Here is a 17,902-nt window from a genome sequence, read left to right as displayed (position 1 = left end):
AACTGTTTTAATGATTTCTCATTGATTGATATGGGCTTTTCATATATCAATGCTCTAAAGCCTTTTCTGCCAAACATGTTCCAAATGTTTTTCCCTTTATTATTTGTCTTGACGTAAAGAGGTTTAAGCTTTTATCTAGCCAACTCTATTGATTGCTTCCTTTGAGATATCTCTCATTAGTTTTAAGCATGGAAATTCCTCCTTATCAAGGATTGGGCAATAACTCATTTATATTTTCTTCCATTTTTATTTCTTTTTTAGTAGGAGTCCTTAATTAATCTAGATTTTATTTTGATGTTTATTTTTATAGGAAAATCTAAATTTATTTCTTTTTCCTCATAAACCTATTCTATTTCCCAGCACCATTTATTGAATAATTGACCCCTTCATCATGGATTTGTGTTGCTTCCTCTATCATATACTGACCATGAATACAGAGGCCAGAGTCTGCCTGGGGGCTCTGTTTATTGGTAGATTTTAGTTAGTGCTTGTTGGATATTCAGGGGGAGTTCAGAATTGCTACATGTAGTCTACTTTCAGAAGAATCCAGAGTATACAGATGAAAAAAAAAATTATGGCTTTGGGTCTTAAAAAAATATGGGCATAGACCCTGGCCCTACAAATCACTGACTATATGAACCTGAAGGGGCCATTCAACTTTTCTGAAGCTTAGTCTCCTCACTTGCAATGTAGTGACAAGGGACACCTGGGTGCCTCAGGGGTTGAGCATCTGCCTTCTGCTCAGGGTGTGATCCAGGATCCCAGGATCAAGTCCTGAATCATGCTCCCCACAGGGAACCTGCTTCTCCCTCTGCCCATGTCTCTGCCTTTCTCTCTGTTTCTCATAAATAAATAGATAAAATTAAAATTAAAATAATTTAGTGACAAGGATACCCTCTTGACATGTTGTTCTATGAAGCAAGATAATACAATGTGCGAAAGCTTTGTGAAATATAAGAGGAATTGCCAATACTAATTTATAATTAGTGTAACTATAATCTGGGCTCTAGATTCATTATGAAGCCCTACTGGGCATGACTACTTTTGTGTTCATATAAATTCCAATATAGAAAAGTGAAAACAGAACATGAAGCCAGCCATAACCCTGCTCTATTATTCTAGAAAGAGGATTCTGAAGTTGTTCTTCGAAGAGCCTTTCCCATTTTGTTCTATGTAACTGGAAATCAATGCTGTAAATAGCAAGCAGGGTGGGCATTAATTAATGAGGCTATGTGTAAATGCCATTGGATATGGAAGAGAGACAGAAAAGCAATTAATGCGAACTCTATAGAAAGTGGCTTAAGTAGGAACACAGGAAGACTCCGAACATACAAAGTAGCCTTGAGAAGATCTATCACCAGGAAGAAAGAAGGGCATCTTGTGAAAGACACGACTTCCCCTTCAAGCCTGTGAACTCAGCATTAGCTAGATACACAATGATACACGCCAAAATACCAATTGGCAACCAAAACAGTTACTCAAAAGCTTAAACTGGTGTTAATAAGCTTGGAGAATCAAGGAGAAACAAGGCATTTACATTTCCCTATGGATCTAGTTTGAAGAAAAAGTATCTTGCAGTGTCCAGAGGTTCCTGAAGGTCCAACCTAAAGGGGGAAAAAACTCTCAATAACCTGCTTGATGGAGACATCACTGCTTACACAATTTCCCATAGTTCTCTCAACATGTGCTGAAGAATTAGGTTATGTATAAAGTCAAAAGAAATAATCACATCCACATGCTCAAGGTTGCATCTGCTTAATGGTCAATAAAAAAACTAATATTCACTCACCACAGCAGGTGTATAGTAAATGTTCAATCGATGAGTGTTGAATTGAATAACTTATGCAATCTCTGGATTCATTTATGTGATCCCTTATTGAGGCCTCACTCATGTCATGATGACTCTTCTAGGCATGATAAAGATCAGACTTACATTTTTGCCCTAAGGATCTAAACCTTAGCAAGGGAGAGGATATATACATCTATAAGTACAATAAAAGATACGAAGTTATAGATAACATAACAATAGATATGGTATTGCAGGAATTCAGTGGAAGGAAAAATAAACAGATATGAAGAAAGCATGGAAGACTTTCTGGGGGAATATACTTTTGAAATTAGGGTGGGTATTTGTGATAGAAAATACATCATAAGCAATGCTGTAGTGGCACAAAAGTGAAGTGCATGTAAACAGGAAACTTAGCAGATAAAAGTGTTAGCTTGTGACAGACCAATGAGTGTCATAAATATCAAGTCATTGGAGGACTGTTGGGAGCTGAACCCACTATAGGAGAAATTCCAACAATTTGGAAACAGTAGACATCAAGTATATTCTGCTAATCTCTCCCTCTCTCTTTGAGTGCAGATACCAGGTCTTGTGTCCTTAGTCCTCCCCCCGTGCTTTGTGAAGTGTGGAAGCTCCGTAAACGAATGTTGGGTCGAATTTAACTAGCAACCCAGAGAAAGCAAATAACCAATACAGAATGTGTATCCAATGTGCAGTTCTCAGCAAGGAAGAGAGTGTAGAAGAGTGGGTAAAGTACTAAACTAGGGCCCTAGATTTACCATTTTCTAGCTGGGTGAACTTTGGTAAGTCAAATAACCTCTTTATGTTTTAATAGTCTCCTCTGAAAACCATGAGCCTGAATAACCCTCCCTTCCTGTGCTGATGGGATAGGACTTATGCGATCAGTACTTATCGCCATGAAATCATAGGAGTTCTATTATACATAACAAACTTTGTGTTTCCAGAAGAGGTGTACTGTCACTGGATGGTCTTACATACATGAGTCCCTCAGGAGAGAGATCAGGGCCCTATTTCCCCACAAGAAGGAATTTCCGCTGCAGATCAGGTCAACGTCCAACTCCAGCTGCAGAGGCAGCTATGGGGGTGAACAGGTTTATTCCACTGACCCTATTCCTGATCCCACCAGTGAAACTTCGACACTCCTTTACTAGCACCTATGAACCATACAGTCTTCCAAGTGCTTTCTCTTCCAAGCCCAAATACAACTGATGAAAAATAGGTAATGATACTCCTTGTTTTTCTTCCCCCTTTTTTGGCCTCAAATTACGATTTTAGCCATTATCAGATGATGTGTGGTTGTACCTTGTACCATATGTTAAAACTGAGTATAAATCACAGGGGACCTAATATTTATAAGACATTTTCTTACAGCTTATTTTCTTTTACTGTTTTATCTACTGTGTGCAGCCAACTAAGGACATCTTGTCTGCTCTAGTTCATTACTGACCTATACTAAAATAGAGAATTTTAGGACTTCCAAGATGGACATAGCTGAGATTCTAAAATATGAATAAGTTAAAAGTATAGTTTAACCAGCAGCTCTTCTGAGTTTAATAGAAGGCTGGATGTTATAAACCTGGATTTCAACCCTGATCCTGTTCTTTGCCTTCTGTGTGACCTTGGTCAATTCAGGTAGCCACCCTAGACTTTCATTTCCTCATCAGAAAAGAATAAAAAGGTCTATCCACCTATCACATCATTAATTGATTAAATAAACAGTGTGGGCAAATTGTTTCACAATAAAGCACTAGATACATTGAAGAGATTACAAATGGCAATACCACCAGACTTCCCCAGACATTCTTCATTTCTACTTCCCTTTGTTTTTCCCCCAGTTTCAGTGAGATATAATTGCCAGATAACATTATATAAATTTAAGGTACAACATAAAGACTTGATATATGTATATATTGTAAAATGATTATCATAATCAGTTTAATTAACATCCATCACCTCATGTAGTTGTAATTCTTTCTTCCCTTGTGATGAGAACTCTTAGGTTTGCTCCCTTAGCAACTATGATCCAACAATCCCACTCCTGGATATTTATCTGAAGGAAATGAAATCACTATCCTGAAGAGATATCTGCACCTCTCTGTGTTCATTGTAGCATTATTTACAGTAGCCCAGACTTGAAAACAGCCTAAGTGCCCATCAACAAGTGAATGGATAAAGAATCTGAAGGAAGTAACTCATAGGAACAGAAATCAGATTGGTTTTGCCAGAGGTGAGGGGATGGAGGTGGGGAGTTGGGTAAATGTGGTCAAAAAGTACAAACTTCCGATTATAAGATAAATAAATTCTGGGTATATGATGTACAACACGATGACTATAGCTAACAACACTATATTGTATATTTGAAAGTTCCTTCGATTATTTCTGCTATTTGAGGTTAGACATTTTCTTCCTAGGCCCTCTTACATCCATTTTCCTGTCCTGGGCTAAACCCACATCTTTAGACTTCATTTGAGAATATGGAAAATAAAATGCTATTTTGGAGTTGGGCGGGGAGTAAATGAAAGGCTATCTCTTTGGATTTTAGCCCAAACAGCTCTAAATATAGGCAGCTTTCTTGCCAGTTTAATAGTATACTCCTTGTCCTTCCTTTCTCACATACCAGCCTTGGACATACACTCGGCTAAATGTACGCATACACCTAGGCGACAGTGGTCTTTCTGCACCACTTGGTGCTTCCTTGTATCTGTCCACACTATTTTCAATATCTCTCTCAGTTTACCACCTCGTCGACTGCTCCCTGAGGCCTGATCATCATTGCCTTACCACCATGCAAGATGCTTACTAATATTAATATCAGTAACTATAATTAACATGGATTAAGAATACTCCACAAGGCCGGGTCCTATAAATTATTACACTAATAATTTTTTTTAGCTAATAATCACTGAGAGCTTACTATGTATCAAGTACTATGATCGTTCTTGTTTCATTTATTATTAACAACAACTTTGAAAATTCGGTATCATTAGCTCCATGTGATAGATGAGAAACTTGAAACAAAGTGAAGTGACTCGACTCGTTCAATATCACAAACCACTACCCAAAAGAGCCAGAATTTGAATTCCCATTTGATTCCGAAGCCTTTAGGCAAATGCCTAACACACTCTGCTGTGTGGGGTTGAGAAGACATGTAAGTTCCCACCCAAATATGCTGACTGGGTCAGTCTCCCGTACCTTTATAATTACTTTTGAGGGGCAATTGCTGTGCTGTTTGGGACCAAAGGGGATAGAAATGGAAATGGACAGACTGCTAATGATCCTCTGCTAAGGGCAGAGAGAAGAAATTTAGAAGCTCAGGACAAAGCAATCCTGGCAGAAAATGGAGTCAAGGCCCATTGGGCTTCTCTGTACAACTGTCATGAGTCCAGCCACAGCTTACCAGGGCCTGTAGCTTCTGGAAGCAGAAGTTACGCACACAGCTCACACTTCAGAGCCAAACATTGGGCAGCACTCAGGAATTAACCAGCTGTGGCGTCAAGGGCTCCCCTTAATCAGGTCCCATTTAGGCTGATTAGTCCCCTAATGGGGGCCAGCTGTTTCACTGATAAATCAGGCAGGGCTCTGCCTAGGTCACATACACAGCAGACATCACTGCCTGCTGGGAAAGCCCCACATCCACACCCACGAAGGATACAGGTTTAGCTGGGAGCATGGTCCTCACCTGCTTCTTGCAGGGGTGAAAGGGATAACTCAGTAGCGACATCCATCCTTTTCGGCTCTCCAGCAATTATTCACATCCTTACACCATTTGTGATCATCAGACTCCTGGTTAAAGGGAAACATGATTAGGAAAGTTGTAGCAGTGCAATAAAGCAGACCCATCAAATCTGCAATAAATAACAGCTATAAAACAAGTGACCTTAGTCGACAAGGGCAAGGGCAAAGCTCTAAGTTTCTGAATTTGCTGGGTATCTGGGGTAGCTCATTTTGGCTGTAAACCTATGGGGCAGCTGTAGGACACAACCTCGCTTCCATCTAGATAACTTCAGGCTGCTTATTCTCCGGGGATAAATGAAAGAGCCCTCAGATTATAAGCTTTTTGGAACTGATTATCTGGCAGGCCTAGGTCAATCAGGGCAATGATACACATCAAAGTGGTCTGCATGCAATGCTTATCCCTCTCATCCTGCATAAAATACTGCCATCAAATTAATATGGCATACTGGTAACAGTAAATGATGATGCCTGGCTTTTCCTCCCACGTAATACACCATTAATTTCTCCTAATTAGAATTAGGCTTTTTGCTGAAATCTTTGCTTTCCAAATTTTTATGGATATATATAGTGTACTTAATATATGGCAAAAGGAGCCAAATGTATAGATTGCTTATCAAGGTAATGAAATTTAGATGTGACATTATGCTAACATGTATGATCAATGACTCAAAGGTGCACTTATTTACGAAGTGAACCAACCATAAATGCCTTCTCTGGAAAGAAAAAATAATATGCATATATACATGTGTGTATATATGTATATTTATATATATATATATACACATATGGAGAGAATTGAAACCCTGAATATATTAATTTCTATGGGATTAATGTTTTCATTTCTACAGAGTCAATATGTTCAGTTTGACATATTCCAAAAAGAAATTAGAAAAATAGTCCATTTGTCTCGAGTAGCTTTATTCTTTGCCATATGCTCTGCATGTGTTAGAGGGAATGACACGTAGAACATGATATAGTGGGACAGCTAAAGCACCTCTCAAAAGGTTTATGGAAATAATATTAACTTAAAAAATGGGAAAATCGGAACACCCTGGATGGGTCAAGTGGTTGAGTGTCTGCCCTTGGCTCAGGTCGTGATACTGGAGTTCTGGGATCGAGTTCCGCATCTGGCTCCCTGCATGAATCCTGCTTCTCCCTCTGCCTGTGTCTCTGCCTTTCTGGGTCTCTCATGAATAAATATTTTTTTTAAAAAAATGGGTAAATAAAGGTGACACGAGGACTTTAGTTGTAAATCTGTGAAATATGTGTATGCATGTGCTGCTTAAAATAGCTGCTTGCAGATGATGGGATTAGGAGATTTGGACTCTGAAGAGTAACTTGAATGTTACTGTTGCTGTTTTTATACTTTTCATTTAGGAAAGCCCAAAGATCTTTCACAGTTGTTCTCTTTGACCTCTGTCCAAACTACATAGTGATTCCAAAGCCCAGTCCCTTACCCTCTCTATTCTGCTCTCCACACTTCTCCCTCTCTTGGTTCCAAACCTCGGAGCTTCCCTGGGGTGAAATCAGAAACTGGCCTCCAGAAGCAGAGGGCAGAGAGAAACAGAAGGAAGAGATGCAGGCCACTCCAGGTTCATCGCTGGCAGGTTTTTTCTTTTTTTTCAGTTTTTAATTTTTATTATTGATTTGTTTGAGGGTGAGAAAATGGAAGAGGCGCGGTTGGAACAGAAAGAGAGAGAATCTCAAACAGATTCTGCTGAGGGCAGAGGTCAGCACAGGGCTCAATCTCACTATCCTGAGATCATGACCGAGCCAAAGGCAGCCACTGAACCAACTGAGCCATGCAGGCACCCTCCCCCGCAGGCTTACTAAGCAAGAGAACTTACCTACCAGGCTCGCCCTGGCAGGAGGGACAGACTTCCATCCCCGACTTCTGGAATCTTTTTTTTTTTTTTAAAGTAGCCGGAATCTTGAAAGTTTATGTAGAAGGCCTTAATTGAGTCCAGCCTCATGTTGGGCCCAGGTGGTCTCATCAAGGGCTTCCTCTCTCAAGGCTGCATCTGTGGAAAGGCTCTGGTTGTGGGAATGGTGGATGGGACAAATATTCCAAGGACGGGGTGAGGAGTGAGGAGCCTGGCTTGTGGGTCAAGCCATGTCCTCTCTGTGACCTCTCCCAAGAGCCTCAGATTGGAGGGTTCTGTGTGGGAGGGGATGGCCTGGCCATGTATGGCTTGGGCAGCATGATACTAACAAAACAGAATTAGAAAGAGGTTGGACATAAAGTGGGGGTTTCGAAGAAAATTGTGCCCCCTCCCTGACTCTGTGGCATACTGGCTGAAAGACATTGTGCAGTTATTTATCTCTGACCCAGGTTCTCATCTTATATGGGGAGTAGAACTTTGTCACCCCATAGCTGGGGATCAAAGGCTATCACACACGTGCAGTGCTCAACGTGGTGCTCAGCACATGGTAAGCCCTTGATGAATTTTGCGCCTTTCTGCTCCTCTCCTCGGCTTCCATCTAAGCCATCATCCTCACTGTGCAGGCCCAGCCATAAATAAATCACACAACTAACCAGAAAGCCTTAGAACTCCAAGGAACCTGAGATGGCATCTATAAAGTCCATCCCTCTTATTTTAAGAAAGGAAACAGAAATGTCAAGGTCACACAAAGAGAATGTGGCACATCCCAGGAGCCCAGGATTATGAGAAAAATCACCCTCAGGTCCTTTCTGAGAATTCCAGCTAGTGATGCATGCTGCCAGCAGAACCTTCCATCAACAAATCAATGTACCAGGGACACACCAGGCATCAAGAGAAGAGCAGGGCTCACTCCTTTCATTTCTCTTCTCTCATCCCAACCCACCAGTTAGAAGGGCAAACAGTTCACGGTTACTGAAGCCTGTGTTACCAAAGCAAAAAGTGAGTTAAATCCTCAGTGCTGTGTGGTAAACCTAGACCCTTGTCCTCCCAAGAGTCATACTCAAGACAAAAATCCCAGCACAGCAGAGGAATTAAAAGAGAAGGTGGACTCTTCCTCCACGCTGCCCGCAGAGGTGGCAACCACCTGTTACTGGGCATCATGGCTCCCCTCAGACCTCTGGTGAAGCCCAGAATTGTTAAAAAAGAGGACCAAGAAGTTCATCCAGGGATGCCCGGGTGGCTCAGTTGGTTGGGCATCTGTGTTTGACTCGGGTCATGATCTGGGATCGAGGCCCATGTTGGACTCCCTGCTCAGTAGGGAATCTGCTTCTCCCTCTCTCTCTGTCACTATCCCCAGCTCATGCTTTCTTGCTCACTCTGCTGCCTCTGTCTCTCTCTCTCAAATAAATAAATAAAATATATTTTATAGTCATTTTTTTTTTACATTTTTAAAATTTAAATTCAATTTGCCAACATATACTATCACACCCAGTGCTCATCCCATCAAGTGCCCCCCTCAGTGCCCGTTACCCAGTCACCCCATCCCCCCGCCCACCTCCCCTTCCACAACCCCTTGTTCGTTTCCCAGAGTCAGGAGCCTCTAATGGTTTGTCTATCTTTCTAACTTTTCCCACTCAGTTCCCCTCCTTTCCCTTATAATCCCTTTCATTATTTCTTATATTTCATGTATGAGTGAAACCATATGATGTTTGTCCTTCTCTGACTGACTTATTTCACTCAGCATCATACCCTCCAGTTCCATCCACGTCAAAGCAAATGGTGGGTATTCATCTCTTCTAATGGCTGAGGAATATTCCATTGTATACATAAACCACATCTTCTTTATCCATTCATCTGTCAATGGACACCGAGGCTCCTTCCAGAGTTTGGCTGTTGTGGACATTGCTGCTATAAACACTGGGGTGCAGGATCCTGCCATTTCACTGCATCTGTATCTTTGGGGTAAATACCCAGTAGTGCAATTGCTGGTCGTAGGACAGTTCTATGTTTAACTTCTTGAGGAACCTCCACACTGTTTTCCAGAGCGGCTGCACCAGTTTGCATTCCCACCAACAGTGCAAGAGGGTTCCCCTTTTTCCACATCCTCTCCAAATAAAATCTTTAAAAAAAAAGAAAGAAAGAAATTCACCCGGCATCCGTCAGACTGATAATGTCAAAATTAAGCACAACAGCAGAAACCCAGAGGCATTGACAGTAGGGTGCACAGAAGATTCAAGGGCCAGATCTTGATGCTCGACATTGGTTATGGGAAGCAAGGAGAAAACAAAGCCCATGCTGCCCAGTGGCTTCTGGAAGTTCCTAGTCCACAACACCAAGGAGCTTGAAGTTCTGCTGATGTGAGACCAATCCTACTGTGCAGAGATTGCTCACCATGTCTCTTCTCCAGGAACCTCAGAGCCGGTGTGGAAAGAGCAGCCCAGCAGGCCATCAGAGTCACCAGTACCAATGCCAGGCCATGCAGCGAAGAAGATGAATAGTCAGACAGCTTGTATGCATGTCATATTTGTGTTAATAGAACCATAAAACTACCAAAAAAAAAAGTGGAAAGTGTCTTCTTTGTATCCAGACTGGGAGACTGCATAGTTACAATATGTGCACACATAGGATATATGTGTGTTTGCTCCGTTACTAGGCCAGGCGGCAGCGCCCCTTTGGAAAGGACAGCATAGCAGAAGCAGATGAGCTGCAGAAAACTCAAAGGCACTTTTTTTTTTTTCCTGCAAGGTCAAGCCAAGGACAATGACTGATGAAGGCAGGGATCGGAAGGGCCCTGCCGCAAAAGCCTGCAGCCATGCAGGACAAAATCTGCATTTTCCCCTCCAGTGCAGTGTGACTAGCATGTCCCTTCTTCCCCAGACCAGGAGGGCCCTCTTTGGGAAACCTAAACCTCGCTTAGCTAGCCACCTTGACCACATAGTCTTGAGAAAACAAAAGACTCTTCCAGACCTCACTATCCTTTACATCTTCCTTTCCCTCACTTAAAGCACCTCCAATTTCTTAAATTGCTGTCCGTAATTTGTGTGGCTTTCATCCTAGCCTCTCTGGAGAGATGTTGTCAGACAATTGCACTTGGCAACTCTGTGGCCTTCTTCCTTCTCCGGGTTACATTATTTTTGTTTCTTACCTCCACTTCTTCCTAAATGGTGTCATTGGAGCCTGACAGAAGCCTGAAGTGATTTGCCGGGCTCCCTTAGGCAGCAAATGCCTCTTCAGGCTACTACAGAGTGATACCAGAGTTATTGTGTCCCCAAATGGAATTGCATCGGGGTTTGAAATATAATCTTAAGAGACAAAAAGCAAGATTCAAAGGAACATGTAAACTGCCTTTGATAAGCTGTGTTATGTGTGTAGGTAGATTCTGGAAAATCATAGGTACAAACAAGAACAGTTGTTTTGGGATGGTGGGATTAAAGTTGGGTGTTCTTTACCCACGTGTAATAGTTAAGTAATAGTTTAAAGAAAATTTCCAAGACACTTTTTTAGGATAGGGTGTCCCTAAATTAACTCAAGCAACGATGTGAGTAGTATTATTGCCAAATGGCTATGCTAGAATTGTAAATGTAATATGATCTTTCTTCCTTGATGAAGCAAATTTCTGTCCAAAGTCATCAGCAGAAGAGCAGAAAAAAAGAGGGAACTAACTTTTAAGTCATATAAATCCAGGTAAATCTGCCAATAATTATGGGTCATTCAAAAGCAGGGATTACTCTGAGGCTTGGTTCAAACTGCAAGCTACGCTCATTACCATTGGTTACCTTGGCTGGACGCTTGACTTTTCAGCATATCCAACTTTGAGAAAGGATGGAAACTGGACCAGTGAGTATCTGCTACAAACTAAGTGTGGAATTAGGAGACCATACAGTGCAATTATATTCAGAACACAAAACAAAAGCAACAACCCAAACCAACTTTCTTCTCTTCTTTCATGCTTCCCTCTTTTCAGGATCAATTTCTTTCTTATTAACAGGTTTAAGGACCCAGAGGCTACTTGTTTTGCTAGGGGAGAACAGACTTGCCTTGTTCATTATACTTGATCCGCATAGATCTGGCCATTGCTTCTGATCATCCTATAACCCCAGAGAACAGTCCGTGCATAACAGAAAATCTTTAAACATGGCTAATCACATGGTAGATGAGGGTGAATAATTTAAAGATGCACTATCACTTGAATTGCTCGTCTTACCACTTTAAGTTGAACATATACTCCTCTTAGCATTTAAAACAGAACATTTAGGCTACCATTAGTATTGCCTTCCAACAAAAATGGCATGGTCTAGTGAACTTCATTTGTAGAAAAGACAATATAACCCGTTTCTGTAAGCGATATTTGCACCAGCTACCACTTCTTAAACCCAACTAAGAAAAAAACACTCATGTGGGTAGTTTCTCAGAATTAAACTCTAAACTTCTACTGCTTTCCTTTTTAGTGGTGAGGCTTTGGAGTGGAGACCTGATCCTTTCCTGAGGTTGAGGAAAGAGATATCCCAGGAGCAATGCCTTTCTTTTCTTCTCTAACTTCTCCTCCTACCTGTCTAGAACCCCCTTTTTTCAAAAGTTATATCGTTAGATGAAGAGAAAAAAGTCTTTGCTTATACGCAATAACAGAACAGATGTAAAATTCAGATCTTAATAATTTACTCATTTTTTAGCAAACATCTATTGAGCATTGCTAATATTGGGGAAACATGTGACCTTGAGAAGTTCAAAATCAAAGAGGAACATACATAAATATTCCAAAGCTTTTAAGCAGCCTTGTCCAAAGAACTTCCCACAAAAAGGCTTTACATTTCTGATCCAGTACAATGACCTCTAGCCATTTGTACTATTTAACATGTAAAATGTGCCTAGAGGAGAACCTAACATTTTCTTCAACTTTAATTATTGAAAATTTATTTTTTCAGATTTATTGAGATATAACTGACAAATAAAATTGCAAGAAATTTAAGGGCATAATGTGATGATTTGATACATGTATACATTGTAAAAGGTTTCTCTCCACTGAGCTAATTAATAGGTCCATTGCCTCTGGTACTTACCTCTTTCTGTGTGTGTGAGGACATTGAAATCCTATTCTCTTAGCAAATTTCAATTATACAATATTATCAATAATTATACAGCATTATAGACTATATAGTAACCATGATTTACATTGGATCCTCACATTTAATTCATTTTGTAGCTGAAAGTTTGGACTCTTTTACCAACCTCTCCCTACTGCCCCAACCACAGTCCTTAGCAATCACTTTTCAATCACTTCTGTGAAAAAAGAATATATATATATATATATATCAGTTATATCTCAATAAATCTAATCGGTTGATTGACTGACACTTAGGTTGTTTCCAAACCTTAACTATTATGAATGTTGGTTCACTGGATATGGAAATGCAGATATTTCTTTGAGATCATGATTTCATTTCCTTTGGATATACACCCAGCAGTCGGAGTGCTGGATCATACTGTTTGTATTTTTAATTTCTTAAGGAACCTCCATTCTGCTTTCCATTGTTTAGCTTATATTGTGACTTTAGATTACCACATCTGGCTAGCGGCTGTCAATCTCATGGTGTGGGGTAAGTTTAGGAGACAAATGTACCAGAGCACATAGGCAGACGTCTCACTCAGACCTAGGACCCTAAGAGATGATTTCCTGAAGAAGCTGAAGCTTGACCTGAGTGCTTAAGAATAAGTAAGAGTTAACAAGGTAGAGATTGAAGACTAGGAAAGGTACTTTGGGTGGATGAAACAGTAAATGTAAAGGCACTGGAGTGTGGGAGAGCATAGTATGCTCTAGCTACCACTAACCGTTCACAGTAGTCACAGCTCAGGGGTTTCTGGAATTTACTGCAAGGATGAGGCAGGGAAAGAGGCTGATGATGAAGGGCCTTGTGTTATGGCCTAAAAAATAGTATCACCATCAGATATATCACCGTAAGATTTGCTTATGAGAAAGCTCACCCTAGCAGTACTATGGAGAGTGGATTCAATAGGGAAGACATAGAGTCAGGGAAACCCTGGAGGGAGCCTGAAGGAGAGTGATGTTAAACTTGGCACTTGTAAGAACGCCAATAATCTTCCAGTATCTTTCCCAAACCAGTGCTACTCAAATGACAGTAACTGGAAACTTCCTAGTCCACTTCTTAGAGGAGATAGGTGAGGTTCACATGCATTCCTTTGGATGGAAGTGGACAGAGCCAGAGATGGGGGTGGGGGGGATCTAAATATGTCTCTGCTATATTATGGATGCTTATATAGCTTCTAATTACATTGATTTTAGCAGAAAAGAGTCTAACACCCAGCTTCACTATCGAAGACATTAATTTTGAGGAAATAAAAAAAAAGGGACTTGGGGAATTTCCTTACTTAACCAATATATGATAATATATGATAAGGTAAGCCTATTCCCAAGCATCTTCCAAGTGTCAGCCCAAATCTCACTCCTCATGGAAGCCTTCTCTGATGATCAGTCACCAGTAGGTCCTTCTATTAAATACTCTCATGGTAACCATCCCAGTGTGTAGAACTCTGTCATATATGCATGCTCTGCAATTACAGAAGCTCTAGGAGGCCAGGGTTGCCAGCCTGGCACAGCACTGTAGTCCCAGGACACAGGCCAGAGGCTCATGCTAGGTAAGCAGGCCTTGCAGATGAAGGCAGCCTGCTACCCTGCAGAGAAATATAGCTTCAACCCGAATTAGTCCGTCCTTATTTCAATTTCCTCTCTAGAAAGGAGAATTGATCATTGTACATTCAAAAGGTCCCTCTCATTGCCTTGTTTTCAATACCACCTGCAGTTTTCATCTTTGCATCACAATAACTGAAACTAGACTCTGCAGTTTTCCAAAAAGACATCCAGGCTTCAAAATTTGGAGAGCCAAACGTTTCCCTTCAACATATCCGGAATAGACGTAATTTTTTTTTAGTTAACAACAGCAACAACAAAAATGCAGACACCATGCATTTAGCACCGTGACTATTTTTCATGACCTGCACAACAGACACAGTCTTTCCTCATTTTTATTTTTGTGTTAAAAGATCACAGCCGGGAATGGCAGTAACATAGCTACAGGCTTCTCATGTTGTGCTACATTAAGTGGACTGCAGGGACATGAGTTGATGCACTTACTGTTCCAGCAAAGTGTACAGATGAATCAAAAACTTCAATAAAAGAAAACCCAGCTTTACCTTCCCCATTTGCCTTTCAGGCTGTAAAGGATTTAAGTCCAGGAAAAGAACATATTTTTTTTTTTTGGGGGGGGGGTTTCTTTGAAAGTATAATAACAAATGTCGATGCTTTCAGCAATGACTCCAGAAGGATCTCCTCTTTTGCAAGAAAACCTCACCTGCTGGCAAGACCAAAAAATATGACAGGGCATCTGGGACCAGATCCGAGGGATCAATAATGTTCAGGGTATTTGGTACTGAGCCAATGGCTTTTCTCCATATGGAACCATGATTTGGTTAAAGAGATGGAAGTGATCTCTGCAAGAGCCGAGGTCTGGGTTCTCAATAAATACTTATATACTACTCCAAGCCCCTGCATTCAGGTATGTGAATTCAAAAGGGCTAATAGCCCAACTCTCAGGACTCCACGCAGCAAGCCATGCTTTCCCCTACAATAAAGACAGCTGGTTTATTTTAATTTTCATGGATCATTCCTCTTCAACTTTAGACTGAGATATAAATTTCTTGAGATTTGTTCTGTCTATTATAACGTATTGAGTATAAACTTGGAATGAAAAGATATGAGGTCAAGTGCAGATTCCATATTCTTTCTCAATGCCTGCCACCCAAGGATTCAAGTTTTAAATTTATTTAGAGCTGGTACTGAGAGGGATTGAGAGGTCATGGTGGTAATAAGCCAAACAGAAGGCAATAACACAGCACAGTCTGCTCGGCTCAACTTTTGCGGACACTGGGAACATGAAGCTGGAAATGGAGAAAGATTCTAACTCAGTTCAACAGGTCCAAATGTAATGGGCAGATGGTCAGGATTCAGCCAGTGACAAACCAGATAATTAATAGTATGTGAATATAGAACGTATAGATGTTGCTGGAAAACTATGCAATCTAGCTTTTGTGATTATTTACTAGACTACCACTAGTTATTCTTCTAACCAGCCTAGGAATTTTTAATGATGCATGACTAATACTGATTTTTCTCTTCCAAAGAACGTCAAGTCCCACAAGAGCCATTCATTTTGTCTTGTTCACCACTCTATCTGTGGTGCCTAGAGGAGAGTCTGAAATATAGTAGGTCATCCAAAGCATTTATTGCATGAGTGAACAAATAAATAAATAAGAAGATGTGACTTACAATGTATTTATACAATCATTTGTAACACCTGTATTTTTAAAATCAATTTTCCAACAGGATTGAAAGTAACCCACCAAACACCAATCTCTCAACTACATTTTTTTTGGGGGGGGGGGAGGGGAGGGCTTCCTCCCTGTATCAAGATTATAGTAAAAGACTTGAAATTGAATAGGATGAATGCTCCTAATCAGATATTTCATTCATATGCCATATCTGGCACCTCTGTTTTCTTTGAAGAGAAGTCTATTGTTTTCCAAGCCGTGAAGAATGAATCCATGCTAATTAACTCAGTCAATATTCATAACCAAACATTTTGCTTGGGTACACACACACACACTCATGCACAAACACTGCAGAAACTAAGTTAGCAATTGCAGCCCCTATTAATTCTTGCTTGTAAGGCTACTGTAGAGGCAAGTTTAGTGCACAAATCCAGACATGCCTATCGATTTGTTCCCAGCAGACAGTGCATGCCACCTCTCCTTCCCAATGAATGATTCACACTTTGTAAGATTAGAGATGGCAAGGTGAGGCATCCAAGGGAGACATGTTTCCAGGCATCTTGGAATGTAATGCTTCTCTGAGATCTCTCTTTACCAAAAGATTTTAGAACACTTTCTAAACATAACGGCTATATTGCAGGGATGGGTGGTAAGAGGAATGAAGACTTATAAGGCAATATCTTAGTTAAAGAATTATTTTTTTCCTAGGGGGAAAAAAAAACAACGTGCAATCACTATAATAACTTTACATGGATTAAGAGGATTGGTAAATAAGAAATCAGAGTGGACAAAATCTATCACAGGTTCACCTCAATTCTTATTATTCTTGAGATGAATCTCAGCCCTTGACAGGTTGACCTATCACAGGTAAAGGGAGAAGATAACTTCTTTCCAGTCATTTCCATCTTGTCCCCATGACTCAGGTACAAATGTAGTCAAATACCAGGTTGAATTGGATCTTGTAAGGCTTTCTCCTGAAGGAGCATGTTTATGAAAATGTAGGAAAAAGAGAAACAAGACAAAGAAATCATTCCTTAAAGAAAATCTGCAGTGAATATCAATAATGTGATCTGTCCCTTCCTTCACCCACTCATTTCAGTAAGTTATTAATTCACACCTACCGGGGTCATCCAAATGGGAATGTGATTAAGTACTTGAAATCATTTTACTTTTTTTTTTAATGGATATTAAACCCCAGAAATTTATTTTAGAATAGATCTACATTGGCAAATTAAAACACACAAAATTTAGTGAATGTGAAAAGGTCTGTAGGATATTCGGGGTTATAAATAAGTCTATTAAATTATTAGGGTTTTGAATCTTAAATTTTGCATGTTTTGACATAAGTATATTCCAATTTGTAACTCATCATAACAATAAGGAAGATTGTTGTGTATTTGAGATGTAGAAAGACAAATACAAACTGATCTAAAATATCACAATGTATTAGGAGCATAAATAATGTAATCACCAAAGGCCTCAATAAAGCGGCATATGCTTCATTTTGTCAATATGATAAATGCAAGCAGCTGAGGTTTTAAATATAATGTGGGTATATATATAATTATGTCAATGATGTTAATTAACACACATATCAGGTTAGCCTAAGAAAATGTTAATATGAGCCCCAAAGCTTCAAATTTTCCAATTTTAGGATTTAAAAACATGTATTTTTAAATTTATGGCCACCATTTTTTTTCTTAGGTTTCTATAAATCATTTCCCATTTCAAATTGCAGAATTACTTCAAGCTGTTTGCTTGGGGAAATGTGATTGCTATTATTCTGATTGTTATTGATAATAAATAAGACTGATCACGAAACCTCTGCCTTTCAAATTAGCACACTTGGTTTCTAGGACCAGCTCTGCCACCAGTTAAGAGTTGTTACCTTGGGGCGGTAATTTAACCTCTGCAAATGTCTTCATTTCCAACGTGAAGGAATTCCTTTGCCAACCTCTAAGGTCCCTGCCAGAGTGAACATTCCAAATATCTATGATCTATGGCTCTCACTAGTTAGTCTAATTTTAAAAGGCAATGCCAATTTTTGATCTGTTTTCTTCTCTACTATTGTAATTATTATTGATCTTTCAGTAATACTCCTTGTCCAAAGCCTCTGGGGGTATTTGTAAAATGGAGA

General features: G+C 40.1%; 1 long non-coding RNA gene across 2 annotated transcripts in view; it reads right to left on the bottom strand.

Moving 5' to 3' along the window:
* The window catches only part of LOC144306012 (uncharacterized), a 255,819-nt gene that overhangs the window by 219,466 nt on the left and 18,451 nt on the right, over positions 1-17,902 (bottom strand). For both annotated transcript variants that reach the window (XR_013373042.1, XR_013373043.1), the window contains exon 2: positions 5,487-5,590. This is a non-coding gene — a long non-coding RNA (uncharacterized LOC144306012). The remainder of the gene's footprint in view (positions 1-5,486; positions 5,591-17,902) is intronic.

Source organism: Canis aureus, chromosome 3, assembly GCF_053574225.1.
Source record: "Canis aureus isolate CA01 chromosome 3, VMU_Caureus_v.1.0, whole genome shotgun sequence".
Classification (NCBI taxonomy): Eukaryota; Metazoa; Chordata; class Mammalia; order Carnivora; family Canidae; genus Canis; species Canis aureus.
This window is presented reverse-complemented; position numbering and strand designations above follow the sequence as displayed.